Here is a 14,009-nt window from a genome sequence, read left to right as displayed (position 1 = left end):
CATGACTCGTGTTACTTCTAAACTAAACAAAGTTGATGCTAATCGACCGGTTTGTTGTCCTTTTTCTCCAAATGAGAATCAATAAGGGAACCGATAAAGAACCAAATCGTTAAGCAGAATCGAAAATGGAATTGGAATTGTAAAAATCTTATCAATTCCCATCCCTACAGATGGATAATTCAAAACCTCTAGGAACTAGGTTGTGATGCTGCAGCAGGGGTTGGAGAGGAAGGGAGTTCAAGGTGAGCAGGCACAAAGGCTAGTGCGCGAGGGAATTTTTCCAAGCAGTGATCAGGTTACTGGGCAGATCTATGGATCGTGGCTTGCATGAATGAGAGCAGGTTATGACAGGGAAGCTATAGAGAAAGACAGGGGGCTCCAAATCCTATTTCCTTCAGAAAGAATCATGACAGAAAGCCAGGTGAGGCAGATGCATAGATCCAAACAATAGCCGTTAGAGAACTCGCAATACTCCAGGTTTTCATGAACTCCCAGACTAGGGGAATCCAGAAGCAGGGGTCAGGTCCACAGCAGGAACAATAAACTGCTGTCAGGAATCAAGTACAGAATGCTGGCCAGTTGCTAACTGAGGTCAAAGTAGCAGATAATCTGGCAACGAACTGGGCTGGTAGATCTGCTTCATAAGGGGGAGGAACAGGTGAGACTGATTAGCTAATTAGATAAAACATTATGCCTCCGTATTGTATTTTAAACGTCGGTAGAGATATCCACATTATTTTATATTATTTTACATGTCATTATATTATAGATATTATTTTAGTAATTTTAGTCCAGACATGGAATCAGCTACATGCTGCCTTGATATGATTCCAGCTAAATTTCTCAAAGATGTTTTAGACGCGTTTTTTTTTTAACAATTATTAACACCTCTTTAGCAAATTGCATTTTCCCATCTTCTTTTAACACGCTGTTGTTTAACCACTTTTAAAGAAACCACATCTCATCCCCTTGGATTTGAATAATCTTACACCAATTTTTAAACTTCCATTTTCAATCAAAAATTGTTGAAAAATTGTTTTCAACCCAACTTTTAGCTTTTATGTCTGAAAGTAACATTTAAGAAATTTCAGTCAGACTTTAAAGCAATACAATGTAACTTCTCAAAAAGCCCATTATGGAGCTCCCCCTACAGGCTTGGAGGTAATGTACGGTTACACTGCCGTAAATACAACACCCTTTCGCTTTCATGTTTCACGTTTGTTGACGAACCGGCGAGGAGTCAGAAGGTGCAAGCTATGTCGACCGAGAAGGTAAGAGTAATCAAATGTACCTGGGAGCGTGAGAGGGGTCTATTTGTTTTTGCGGTAGGTGTGCCAGAAAGCAAGTCGAAGTACTTCCGCTCAGCTCCCGGGCCGGTCCAGCAAAGTTACATAGCGCAGTTTTTCCAACTCAGACCCCCGAAGGGCATAGGAGACAGGCCAATCGTAATATTAAAACTCATTCTAGCAGCACACTTTTTTTTCAAGCTGTTATTTTAAGGTAGAAATGTTACATAGTATTGCTTTAAAGCGATACTCCGGAGTAGATTCAACCTGGGGTCATTTGAACCGTGATATCCAGCCAAGTAGCCCACCTGCAGTTTTTTCGATATTGGCTGAACATCAGCTGAGTTACTGAGTTATCCCGAATAGCTCAGTACAAGGGTTAACGGATCCTGGCAGTATCTCTGAAAATTACCACACTAAAATCACATGCCATGACACCAAACTTCTACAGTAGTACAAATATGGTCTGTACTCACAAAACGATGCATTTGGAAGTTTGTACATAGTCCAGGAGTTTAATTTTATCAACACAAGCCTGATAGCTTTTCTGCTGCTAAAGCTACGTCGACGTCACTTCTGGGAGCTGGGAGCTTCAAAGTAAGATGAGGGTTGATCTACTACTGTAGACAACAAAGCAAGGCTGCTCAATTTCTCCATTGACAAAATAATTTCACAACTCTACAACATAAAAAATAATAAAAAAAACATGTAGAATATAGCATAAACTTTGTTGCCTACAGTAGTAGATCAACCCTCATCTTACTTTGAAGCTCCCAGCTCCCTGAAGTGACGTCGACGCAGCTTTAGCAGCAGAGAAGCTATCAGGCTTGTGTTGATAATAATAAACTCCTGGACTATTTTCAAACTTCCAAATGCATCGTTTTGTGAGTACAGACCATATTTGTACTACTGTAGAAGTTTGGTGTCATGGCATGTGATTTTAGTGTGGTAATTTTGGAGATACTGCAAGGATCCATTAACCCTTGTACGAAGCTATTCGGGATAACTCAGTAACTCAGCTGATGTTCAGCCAAGATGAAAAAACTGCGGGTGGGCTACTTGGCTGGATATCACGGTTCAAATGACCCCAGGTTGAATCTACTCCGGAGTATCGCTTTAAGGCTTTGCATGGCACTGAGGGGCTTTCCTGACAGCTCCAAAGTCAAAGCTCAAATCCAGAGTAGATTGAGCTTTTGCCATCAGGGCCCCTCAACTTTGGAACAACCTACCCGAGGAAACAAGGCTTGCAGATTCCGTAACTTCTTTTGGATTACTTTTTAAAACAATTTTTTATAGTTTTCCAGGTGACAGTGTCTTTTATTGTCTTTTTTATTTATCTAATTGATCCATTTAACCATTTATTTTATATTATTCTTAATTTTATTCTATTATTATTCTTATTATTTATTTTATAATATTATTTTATTGTTCTAATATACAATGTAAATATTTTTTTGAAAAAGAAAAGAAATTTAGCTACTTGACTCATTTTGAATTCCCCCCACTGAGGGATGAATAAAGTATTTTTCTATTCTATTCTATTAATATATTAAGTTATTTTTTCTAATTGCTGTTATCACATTGAACCTTTGTTCCATTTATGTACTTTTATTCCCTCTTATTTGTCGTCTTAACTTTTTGTTATCTTAATCCAAACTTAACTTGTTTGGATTCTTTTTTGGTCCGTAAATCACTTTGTAAACTTTGTTTTTAAAAGGTGCTATATAAATAATTGATGCAAAGAACAGATACGCACATCTTTTTCCTTTCTTTTCTTTACTTTTCTATTTTGGTTGAGCACAGAGGGAACGCATTATTCAAATACTTCTTTGTTACTCTGCAAAAATGATTATGGAACAATCAGCCATGACATAAGTATGTGTTTTAAAAGACTTTTTCTCCCTCCATGTCTCTCAGGTGTATATTTGTATTCAGGTCAGCTTGCCTGCACCAAAATCAATCTCAATCAAAGGTGCCGAGGAGTTTATCATAAATTATCATGAAAAGGGTTCCCACTCAGTAGATGCTTAATTACAATCTCATTTGAATAAGTTTGCATATTAATGAATTTGGAATGAAAATGGTTTGCGGGATTTGTGATGGGGGCTGTGGGGTAACCCACAGCGATAATGACAGTCCTTTAAAATGTATGTGATATTATTGCTGATGAAGAGCCTCACACTTGTTTCATACACACATACTGACATACCCTCGCAAATATTCAAGGTCCCATACGCCCACAGCTGTCTGCTCAAACATAGTCACAAATCGCAACTCACAGAACACATGCAGAATATACACGTATTAGTGCAAGCGCATGCACACTCAGGGCCATTAAAATATGATTAATGGTGGAGTGTCTCTGACATTAATAAACTATAACCAAATTAAAGACTTCATTAGTCTCAACTTGGGCTTAGCATTTGGTCACACAGTGAAACGGCACAGTGTGATATTTGCCTTTTCCTTCTTCAAAAGCCATAAAAGTTCACTTTCAAAGTAGAGTTATATGTTTAGATTCTGTATGTTTCTTTTTGGTGTTGAGTCAGCTGACAATGATGTATGTAAAAATATGCTTTTGTGTTTTTTGAGTGAGATATGAATGTGTGTGTGTGTGTGCTAAGTGGCAAGGCAATTTTATTTATAGAGCACAATTCGTACACAAGGCAATTCAAAGTGCTTCACAGCTACATAAAATCACAAGAAGGCAATAAAATCATTAAAAAGAAATAAAATAATAAAAATAATAAATAAATAAATAAATAAATAATAATAATAATAATAAAATAAAATAAAAAAACATTAAAAATAATCATTAATTAATTAATTTAAAAGAAGAGTGCAGATAAAATACTTTCAGGTGTCATATGCACAGCTAAATAGAACTGTTTTCAGCCTGGATTTAAACATTGTCAGAGTTGAAGCCTGTTATACATCTTCTGGAAGACTGTTCCAGATTTTAGGAGCATAAAACTGAAACGCAGCCTCACCTTGTGAGGTGAAGTGCATATGCAGATACTAATATTTATCACAATTTGGTCTGTTCTTGCATGCTTGGCTTTTCAGTCATTAGTGAATGTATATTGGCTGGTTATAATGTGCAGGTAGAGTGTGTAGGAGGGGAAGGTAGGGGAATGGATTAAGAGTAACCAGAAGCTTAGCATAAACTGCATGTTTTAGCAACACCTCTAGAGCTACACATTTAAACCATCAAGTGCAGGTGATCTTCTTTTTTTTCTTCTTCTAATAATCAGAATTGCATGGATTGCATCGTGCTTTTAGTTCGACATAAGGAGAGTGCCTTTTGCATAACAATTTGGTCTAACAATGTAGATCAAAATATAAAACTATCTCTGGCAATCCCTGAACATCCTGGGAATTGTGTCAAGTCTAAAATGTGTTCTTGCATATTATCTCCTGCTGGTATATAAGGCTTTTGGCTACTCTGCACCTCTAGCATGGAATATGTTGCAGAAGGATTGGAAACCAACGGGGTTAATCTCTTTGAGTGCCTTCAAATCCAAACTGAGGACACTTGAGGCCGACTCCACTACATGTACTTGTTTTTCATAATCTGCTTGTAAATTCAATTTAATTTCTTTTCATTTGTTTGTGTTTTTATCTGTGTTTTGTATTTGCTGCTGCCTATCTTGGCCAGGTCTCCCTTGAAAAAGAGGTTCTTAATCTCAATGGGATCTTCCTGGTTAAATAAAGGTTATAATAATAATAATAATAATAATAATAATAATAATAATAATAATGATAATAATAATAATAAAAAATATAGAAAAACTGTATAGAAAATCTTGCCCACGCTGTTAATCTGTGATTGCCCCTTGATCGGATTTTTTGTGGGGAAATTATTGACAGAATGGGACTCTAAAAGCACCCATCACCAAAGTGAGAGATTAAGTGAAACCATTGGTGTGTTGAGGTTTCAACAAAATATTTCTATCAAAATAAAATCTAAAAATTTTATTTTCATGTCAAGACCATCTATTGCTCTTTTTATAAGGCAAGGCAATTTTATTTATAGAGCACAATTCATACACAAGGCAATTCAAAGTACTTCACAGCTACATAAAATCACAAGAAGGCAATAAAATCATTAAAAAGAAATTAAAATAATAATAATAATAATCATAATCATAATCATAAAAAATTTAAAAAATTTAAAAAACCATTACAAATAATTATTAATTAATTAATTTAAAAGTGAAGAGTGCAGATAAAATACTTTCAGGTGTCATAACTGGACTGTTTGCAACAATCATTTCTTCCTGGTGTCCCAAAACACTAGTGTGAGCTGAACTATAACACAGTTAAGATATTTCTAAAAACATTGAACAACATATGGCATATTCTTATAAGATGTTTAATATATTGCGTCGACTGTATTCAATTTACAGGTTGCTTAAAATCCAATTGACATGCTTAACATATCCTTATATTTTATTAAAGTTACATTATAACACCTCTTGTGTAAGAAATAATAAATCAAATTCAAATTTAATCAGACTTATTAGTCCCATTATAAGAGCATTATGAGCTCATTGTGACATTATGTGAGACTTAACAGTGCTTAATGCATCATGTCGTGCTTTATTAGAACTGAGGTTAGTGAAGTTCCACTGTTGTGAGAATTCCCTTGTAAAAGAACAAAGCAGCAGTCAATTAGACACAAATTCAACATCGCTGGAGAAACCTTGGACTTTCGAGGTAAAAATAAAGGCAAGTGAGGGGAGAAAAGTGGGAGACATCCAGCCCAGTTGTGGATATGCTCCTTTATCCTTGATGCAACAGCAGAGACTAGTGGCGAAAAGTGTCAATTCACGCCGAGTTCTTTCTTTGTTTCCAATTTTCTCTCTCATCATTTTTGTTTATCTGTTCTTTTCTGTCACTCTTCTGTTGTTTCTTTTCCACCCCTTATCTTCCAATAATTATCTCTCAGACTGGACCTTTCCCCCCTGTTTGTAAATGGTAAATGGCAGGGGCGATTTTAGGATCTGGTCTTTAGGGGGGCCCAGCCCCCAGTGGTCACAGAGGCACATTATTTCTCACTAATTGAGGCGAACTAGTACATTTATAAATTTTGGAGCCGTATTAGTTTTGCTTTGAGTTGTGTTTTTCCCCTACAACATTCAATTTTGACCTCTTCATTTCAAAAGACTGTGGCTTGACAGGGATAACAGAGAGCCTGAGACAAATATTGACGATAACTCAACATTTATTTTGGGAGTAAAGAGTTAAAACAAAAACAAATGCTAGAAAATAAATAAAATGGTCACTAAAATAATGCAGTGATTTCAAAAAGAAACACGTTGGATGGAAGGCATTGTACAAAATAAAAGTATTATTCTTATTATTTTCAAGCCAGTTTGGGTCTCATTCATGAGACGTTCGTAAAGTTACGAAAGGATTTGCACAAAAAAATCTCCGGATAACCGCTAGCTACGTTTTACCTCATGTCACGGTTAGCCACACGATAGCTTTTCAAGCCAGTTCGGTAACTAGATAGCTGGCGCTACTTAACTGAAAAACGTTGATAACTAGCTAGCTATAATACAAGGGAAACGCTGTTTTAATGTACTAAAAAGTGGAATGCTCATGTATGTAGACCAAATATTGAATTTATCACACTTGGGTGTTGAAAAAACTGTTGTATATGGGTTCATATAAAGTACAAAGTAAGATGGGCTTCCTAAAAAAATTGCCACCCTACAATATATGCCTGCCACTCCTCTACCACCCCATGTATAAATATCTAGAATAACCACTGACTACATGTTTTCTAATCATTCACACACACATTCATACACCGATGGACGCATCAGTAGGCAACGCAGGGTTCAGTGTTTTGCCCAAGGACACTTTGACATGTAGCCTGGGGAAGCTGGAGTTGAACCATCAACCTTTGAATTGGTGGGCAACTGCTCGTCCTCCTGAGCCACCGCCGCCGATTATTGAAGTTATGATTATTGCAGATCACAGTAAAAGAAGGGGGGTGCAGCTTTTTATTAGATCTGTATTATTGACTTCTCATACTATACCTAAAGTGTAATCACCTAAAGTTTGTGTGTATATGTGTGTTTTAATGGCAGACATCAAAATTGTTTAAAAATTAATATAATAATTAAGTTTTCTTTCTTTTTTTCCTCTGTCTGATTACTCACCAAAACCCTTCGGTCTAATTAGCAAGTAAGGCCATTAGATCCAACAATGGGATACCTAACAGCTGCTTAGTCAACGCTCAGACACCTTGAGTCGGCTAAAGCCTAATGACCACACACATTACTTTGTTATTCTTCTGTTGTGTTATTGGTTATGGGTAATTTCAGAATCTAAATTAACTTAACTAAACAAACCACTGGAGTTGGAATACTTCTTTGTATTTTGTTATTTGTGTTTGTTATTGCTGCCCTACATAGAACTGGATTGAATCTGGAAATTAACTGTAATTGGGCTAGATTAAAAAAATCATAAAAGAAAGAAAATCGAATTGTTATCTGCAAACTCCACCAGATTCTTGTTCTACATGTCCCCAGCCAGTGGCGTGCACACATAGACATCAGGTGGTACCTCTGCCTTTTATCAACCAAAGTGCCCTTTTGAAACTTCGTTGTTTTTTTTAAATTATTATTATTATTATTAACATTTTACTGAGGCCGGTTTTGAAATGATCTTTTGAAAACCTGAGCGATTAAAAACTAAATATATACTGTATATGTTGATGAAGATTCTTAGTCACCCTGGTCATGGTAGTCATAAGAGTTTGAATAAGGCGCAACTGGACTTCTTCTTTTTGGTCAAAGGATCTATGGTATGAATGGTTGTGAAACTGACTGGGGAGGAGAGAAAATGCTGTATTGTAGGTGTTAGGAAGGTGATACCTGAGATGTTTTTTCCAGTTTAACATAGATGGCTTCCTTGAATTCTATCTCAAACCATCTGTCCAGGATGTGTACATTACTGTCCTCAAAATAGTGTCCATTTTCCTTGAGATGTAGGTGCACTGTTGAGTTTTGACCTGAAGAGGTGGCTCTCCTATGTTGTGCCATGTGCTTTGGCTGTTGGTTTAGTCCAAAGCTCGACAAGCACATGGCACAACATAGCTGGGCCTCATGCATGCTCAGACATAATCTGTTTCAGCTTATCTAGTTCTTTACCAATCTTTGAGCCAGAAAGTTTAGTTTTTCTTATTTAATGAATAACATCTCTGTTTTGCCTGTTTAGTGGTCTTATAAAGTCATATTGGCCCAAGCAGCTGGAATTTAAAAACACCTAAATACAATTCAAATAAACACAGTAGAGAAATAAAGGATGCAAAAAGAAATAAAGGATGCAAAAAGGTCAAATTTTTCTCCACTTCAACTTAAATATATCGTCCCTAATGCCTTGTGTACACCAAGAGCGACCTACGCTAACTGAGCGCCGGAAATCATTATTTCTCTATGGACGGTGAGCAAACTGAGCGACCAGAGCGAATTCCACCGATTAAACTCAAGCTAATATTATGGTAATGAGCTATGACGCGGTTCGGCGAAAACCAATGACAATCCACAGATTGTAGGGATCCGACAATCCGCGGGGTTTGTGGAAACAGACGTGTAAACTTTGGTTCCTAGTTCCTACGTCCTTTAAACATGGCTACTGAAAAATTAATCGCCGCGGTGTCCGCCCACCAGATATTGTACTTATTTTATTATTAGATATTGGATTTATTTCGGATTTTATTTAGAATTTAGTTTATTTTTCACAGCTGCCTCTGCTATTCCTGCTCTTCTCAGGTGTACCTAATGTAGTTTTACATAATTTGTAATGTGATGTATATCTTGTATAACAAATTGTAAATAACAACTCGTTTATTCGTGTCCCTGCCCTCTCTTTCCTCATGTTTTTTTCCGCGGGGGTGCTGCACAGCCGCGGGGCCTTTAAAAATTGAACATTCTAAATGTGACGTCACGAGCTACCAAAGCTACCAAAGCTACCAAAGCTACCAAAGCGAATTCTCAAGCGAAGCTTCTCCAGCGACCTCCGCTACCAGGCAGCGTAGGTCGCCCTTGGTGTACACGCAGCATAAGGGGTGACCATTCAGCAAGGGAGGATAGAGATTAGCAGTACCTAAATAAATGAGGTTTATGGAAACTGAAGTTCAGGTGGTGATACAAGCAAATAGGTGGGGTAATGCAAATTTTCATCATCCTTTTTCTTTATCCTTCCAAGGATAAAGAAAAAGCGTAGTGGCAAATTCAGCCTGAAGATTGTGATTGCCGTCAGGCCTGACCTCCGTGCCTTTGCCATGTTTACCTATAACTCACAATTAATCGAGACGTTATAGTATCCCAAGAGGCCCATCTTGCTATATTTCTCTCAGCAGAAGGGATGTTCCTGGACCTGAGCCCAGTGCCATGATTTTGCTGGAAAGAGTGATAGCAAAGGAGATAAGTGGTACCCTGAGCACACTTTGATGGTTTAGGGCTGTTATGAATAAAGCTGTGGTAATTACCCATTACTTGTTATTGCTCACAATGACACACCTGTACATGGCAAAATGCTGGTACAGCACCAAAAGGCATCGAACAATGTCTGAAGAATGTCGAGGATAATATCGAGCTGGATTAGCCAGACCAGGCTGAGACCAACATAATGGAGGAAAATATATATATTTTTTTTAATTAGGGTGCTTTGCAATCATATCTTATCATTTGAAAGCATTACATTGTTACGTGTTGTTTGGACAGGTGAGTTTTGGCCGTCCTTTTATCTGGAAAAATTAATGAGCACCTGTTCTTCTACGTGTCAAACTCAATCTCATGGCTTGTTAGCGAGGCCCCAACCCAATAACCCAGCATTTGTGCTGCTTTGGCTCTTAATTTACATCTCTGGGCTGTCACATGTTGTCATTGCCACAGTCATTCATTTTTAAAAATGAATATCACATTTCATTATTTATCGCTTAGCCAAGCTGGCACAGTAACACTGGGATTTCAGACAACTGACCACTGTCAGTAAATGCAGTGAAAGGTCTGTAACCATGACACCAACTACTGATCAAAACCGCTGTGAATCTGTTTCTGACAGTAAGTTTGCATTGTTTCTATTGTCAAAATACTGAGGTATGAAATATCGATTTAATTTCGATTTGAAACCTCTGTTCTCCAGTGTCCTTCAAAACATTTTCCAATTTTTACTGAATAAGTATTGGCTGAAAGCAACCCTCCTCTACCCCATCATCAGCCCCTCCTTCCTCCCACCCAAGTAGCAGAGATGTCATCCACATTTAACCAGATCTGAAAGCATTAACACTCTCATCCTGCATGCTCTTTCCCATGGGAGCTGGACCTGCATCAGCAGCTTTGCCTTCCAAACCATTCACCTGTCAATGATTGCACATAACAATGTTTGCTGCAAAGACCCATACACATTGGCAGCAGTGCAGTTACTCAGCAGGCTGTGGCATAGAGCCAGTCACTTAAACCCAAGCCAAAAATAAAACGACACCCAGAGGAGGTGAGGTAACAAGGGATGGATGAGTGGTATAGAAGAGGAATGGAGCATTTCTTCTTTAATTTATCCCTGCAACTGTTATACCCTTCTCTTTGTAACCGACAGAGTAAATGCATCTGACACTGTTGGGGTATTAGCAAAATGAGTTGTGATGCCAGTAGAGAGAAGAAAAGTTCAGGAGCATAAACATAAACTTTTTTTGTTGCAATGTGCCGGCCTTATCGGCAGCAAGTCTGTGTAGCTCTGGATTTTGTTAGTAGTTTATATAATTTTGTGTAATTTTAGTTTTAATCTAAACATTTTCAGTGATTTTTAGTGATCTACCTTTTATTTACATTTCTTTCTATTTTCATTTTTTGACAATGTGCACTGCTACCAGTAGAGCAGTGTACACAAGAGAGGAACTGTTGGCACCGTCAAGGATAGGGCGCGGAATTAAACATCTAATTCTGACCGAGCTAAAAAAGCTGCACCGTGGATGCAGAGCTGGAGCGAAACTAAAGGCAAAGACGCACAACAGGAGGTGGAGGTACAAACCTTTTCTGCCCTCGGTGATTATGGTAAACGCTATCTCGCTACCAAACAAGTGTGATGAACTAGAGGCGCTTGTGCGGAACGAATGGCTGTATAAGGAGAGCAGTTTGATGAGTCCTGGCTAAACGACAACACACCAGACTTCTGTGTGGACATACCCGGCTTCACAGCCGTACAAGCGGATCGAAGCCGTGTCCTACAGGTAGGAGGTTGTCACGATGCAGGGTTTTGACAACGACTCTGCCCTTTTCTGGCTGTACCCTGTACACAGGCATGCTTGGCAGTTTTTCAACTACTACATAGAGGCTTGAATTCCATTTGTCTCCAAGTTTATTCTTGCCAGGTACACCTGTACACCAAGGTAAACCAAGGGAGGATCGGTGCCGTGATCTCTCGGCAGGACACCAACTACAGGCGCTCCATTTCAGCTGCGGAGCGCCTGTAGTTGGTGTCCTGCCAAGAGATCACGGCACCGATCCTCCCGAGCAGGTCATCAAACTGGGTCCTGGTGAGCCTGAAATACCGCTGGAAGTGGCCGTCATCCAGACGCAACTCCTGGAGAAGGCGTTGAAATTCTCCGAGCTGAATGCACCTCCGGGTGATGTCACTGACCCAGACACGACTCCATTTCAGCTGCGGAGCGCCTGTCCATCTGTCTCCACGTCACCGTCGTCCGGACTCTCAACGCTGATAGGCTGTCGTGACGCGAATATTTCGCCAAAGTTGGATTTTCTGAACTCGTGCGAATTCGCATCTTATCACTCGCGCGGCGGTATTCGCCTCATTCGCACCGCCTCAAAACCGTCAATCGCGCCGCCGGCTCGAATCCGCGTCTTTGCATTGACTTTGTATGTAATCACGTCGCGCGAAAGATTCCGGTCTGAACGCACCGTAAGGAGTTATTGCTGTTCCTTTAGCAGCAGCTAACGCTAACAGCTTAGCTAATGAAGGTGACGTACACCAGCTTCTAAGGAGTTATTGCTGTTCCTTTCTGAAAGATGCAAAATGTTTAAACGCAGTAATTAACGGTACACATGCATTACTACTAGGGATGGGAATTGATAAGATTTTTACGATTCCCTTATCGATTCTCATTTGGAGAAAAAAGACAACAAACCGGTCGATTAGCATCAACTTTGTTTAGTTTAGAAGTAACACGAGTCATGACCTCACAAACCCAACAATGGTGAGGTCCACATTGGTCTATCCTGGCCTGGGTAATTTAACTCTTCCATGCTCTGGTGAAAGGAGAAGCTGGAGGTAGAGGTGAACTGGGGGTAGCACCACCAGCCTCTGGCTCTGAGCCAGTCAGGCTCTGTCTCTCATGATTTCATCTAAATGTAATGCCTGAGAAGGCCTTCATTTAACCTTAACCGTTACTAACAGCAGCTTTTACAATGAGGCAAATGGTGCTAACATGATAGGCAGTGTTTGTTAGTTAGTTACCTGCAGTGTTAGCCGGGGACATGCTAACGTTGCTAACGTTGCTGGGTTCAGATTCACCGACGTTAATCATTCATTCATAGTTATTGCATGTTGGTAGTATTTCCTCCCTTTGGTGAAATATTCACTTTGCAAGTTGCCCTGTTGTCGTCTTTTTTAGATATGTGTAACCAAACTTTCGAGCGTTTGTACCGCTTGGGCGCCATGTTTACTGTTGACTGCTGGCTGCACTGGACTCGCCACGCAACGTTGCGTGGTGACGTCATTCGCGCCCACTGGAATCGATAAGGGAATCGTTTGCAAAATCGCCAAACGATTCCAAGGAATTGAAACACTGGGAACCGGTTCTCAACAAGAACTGGTTCTCGATTCCCATTCCTAATTACTACGAGTTACGCTGTGTACATCTCCGGCTTGGCCCATCACTGTTGATAAGAAAGCATTGTTTGCTAGCATCTGCTGCTAGCTTACAGCTAACCTGGTAAACTGTTTCCCTTTGGGATCAACAGAGGAACTATCTGTATCTGTATGTACAGCTGGAGGGTTGTTGGTCTGACTGCAGGAACAGCTAAACATTAGGTGTCGTATGGACGTTGAGATGATGTCTATATTGTGTCCGTCGGGTCCATGACCAATTTTGGACCTCAGAACGACGTGCAAACTCGGTCCACTATTTGGACGTCTAATCATGACCCCATTTGTTCGTCAATATGTAGTTGAACATTTGAAAGTCGGGCTCGGTCACTTTTTTGGACGTCTAAAACAGGTGCAGGGAATTGACAGGATTTAACTTATTTATTATTATTAGTTGTAGTAGTAATAGTATAGGCTATATAAAATAAATGTAAAATACCCAACATGATTAATGTGATTATTATTATAAGTAGTAGTAGTATGAAGATGATTATTTGTGATTAAACATTATTTTTTAATAAAAGTGATATTTTTGTTTGTTTACATTTTCCTGTTTTTCTTTTCTAAAGGAGTGTTATTCTGTTAAATACAACAAATTGAATGAAGGTGTATTGGGCAGCTAACGCAGGTAAACAAGGCCTAACTCTCCTCAGCAGCATGACAGAAACTAACCTTCACCAACGTCCTGTTGCAGCCATGATGAGTGAGTTTTTCCAGCAGCTCCATCTTGTTCGGGGTCACTTTCTGCTCCACAGATGGCTCAGCTGCTCAGCTGTTAGTCTCACGGTGAGCGAAAAACCCAGGAAGTGAAGACACCAGATAAGG

The sequence above is a fragment of the Odontesthes bonariensis genome, chromosome 2 (assembly GCF_027942865.1).
Source record: "Odontesthes bonariensis isolate fOdoBon6 chromosome 2, fOdoBon6.hap1, whole genome shotgun sequence".
NCBI classification, from domain to species: domain Eukaryota; kingdom Metazoa; phylum Chordata; class Actinopteri; order Atheriniformes; family Atherinopsidae; genus Odontesthes; species Odontesthes bonariensis.
Note: the sequence above shows the minus strand (reverse complement) of the source record.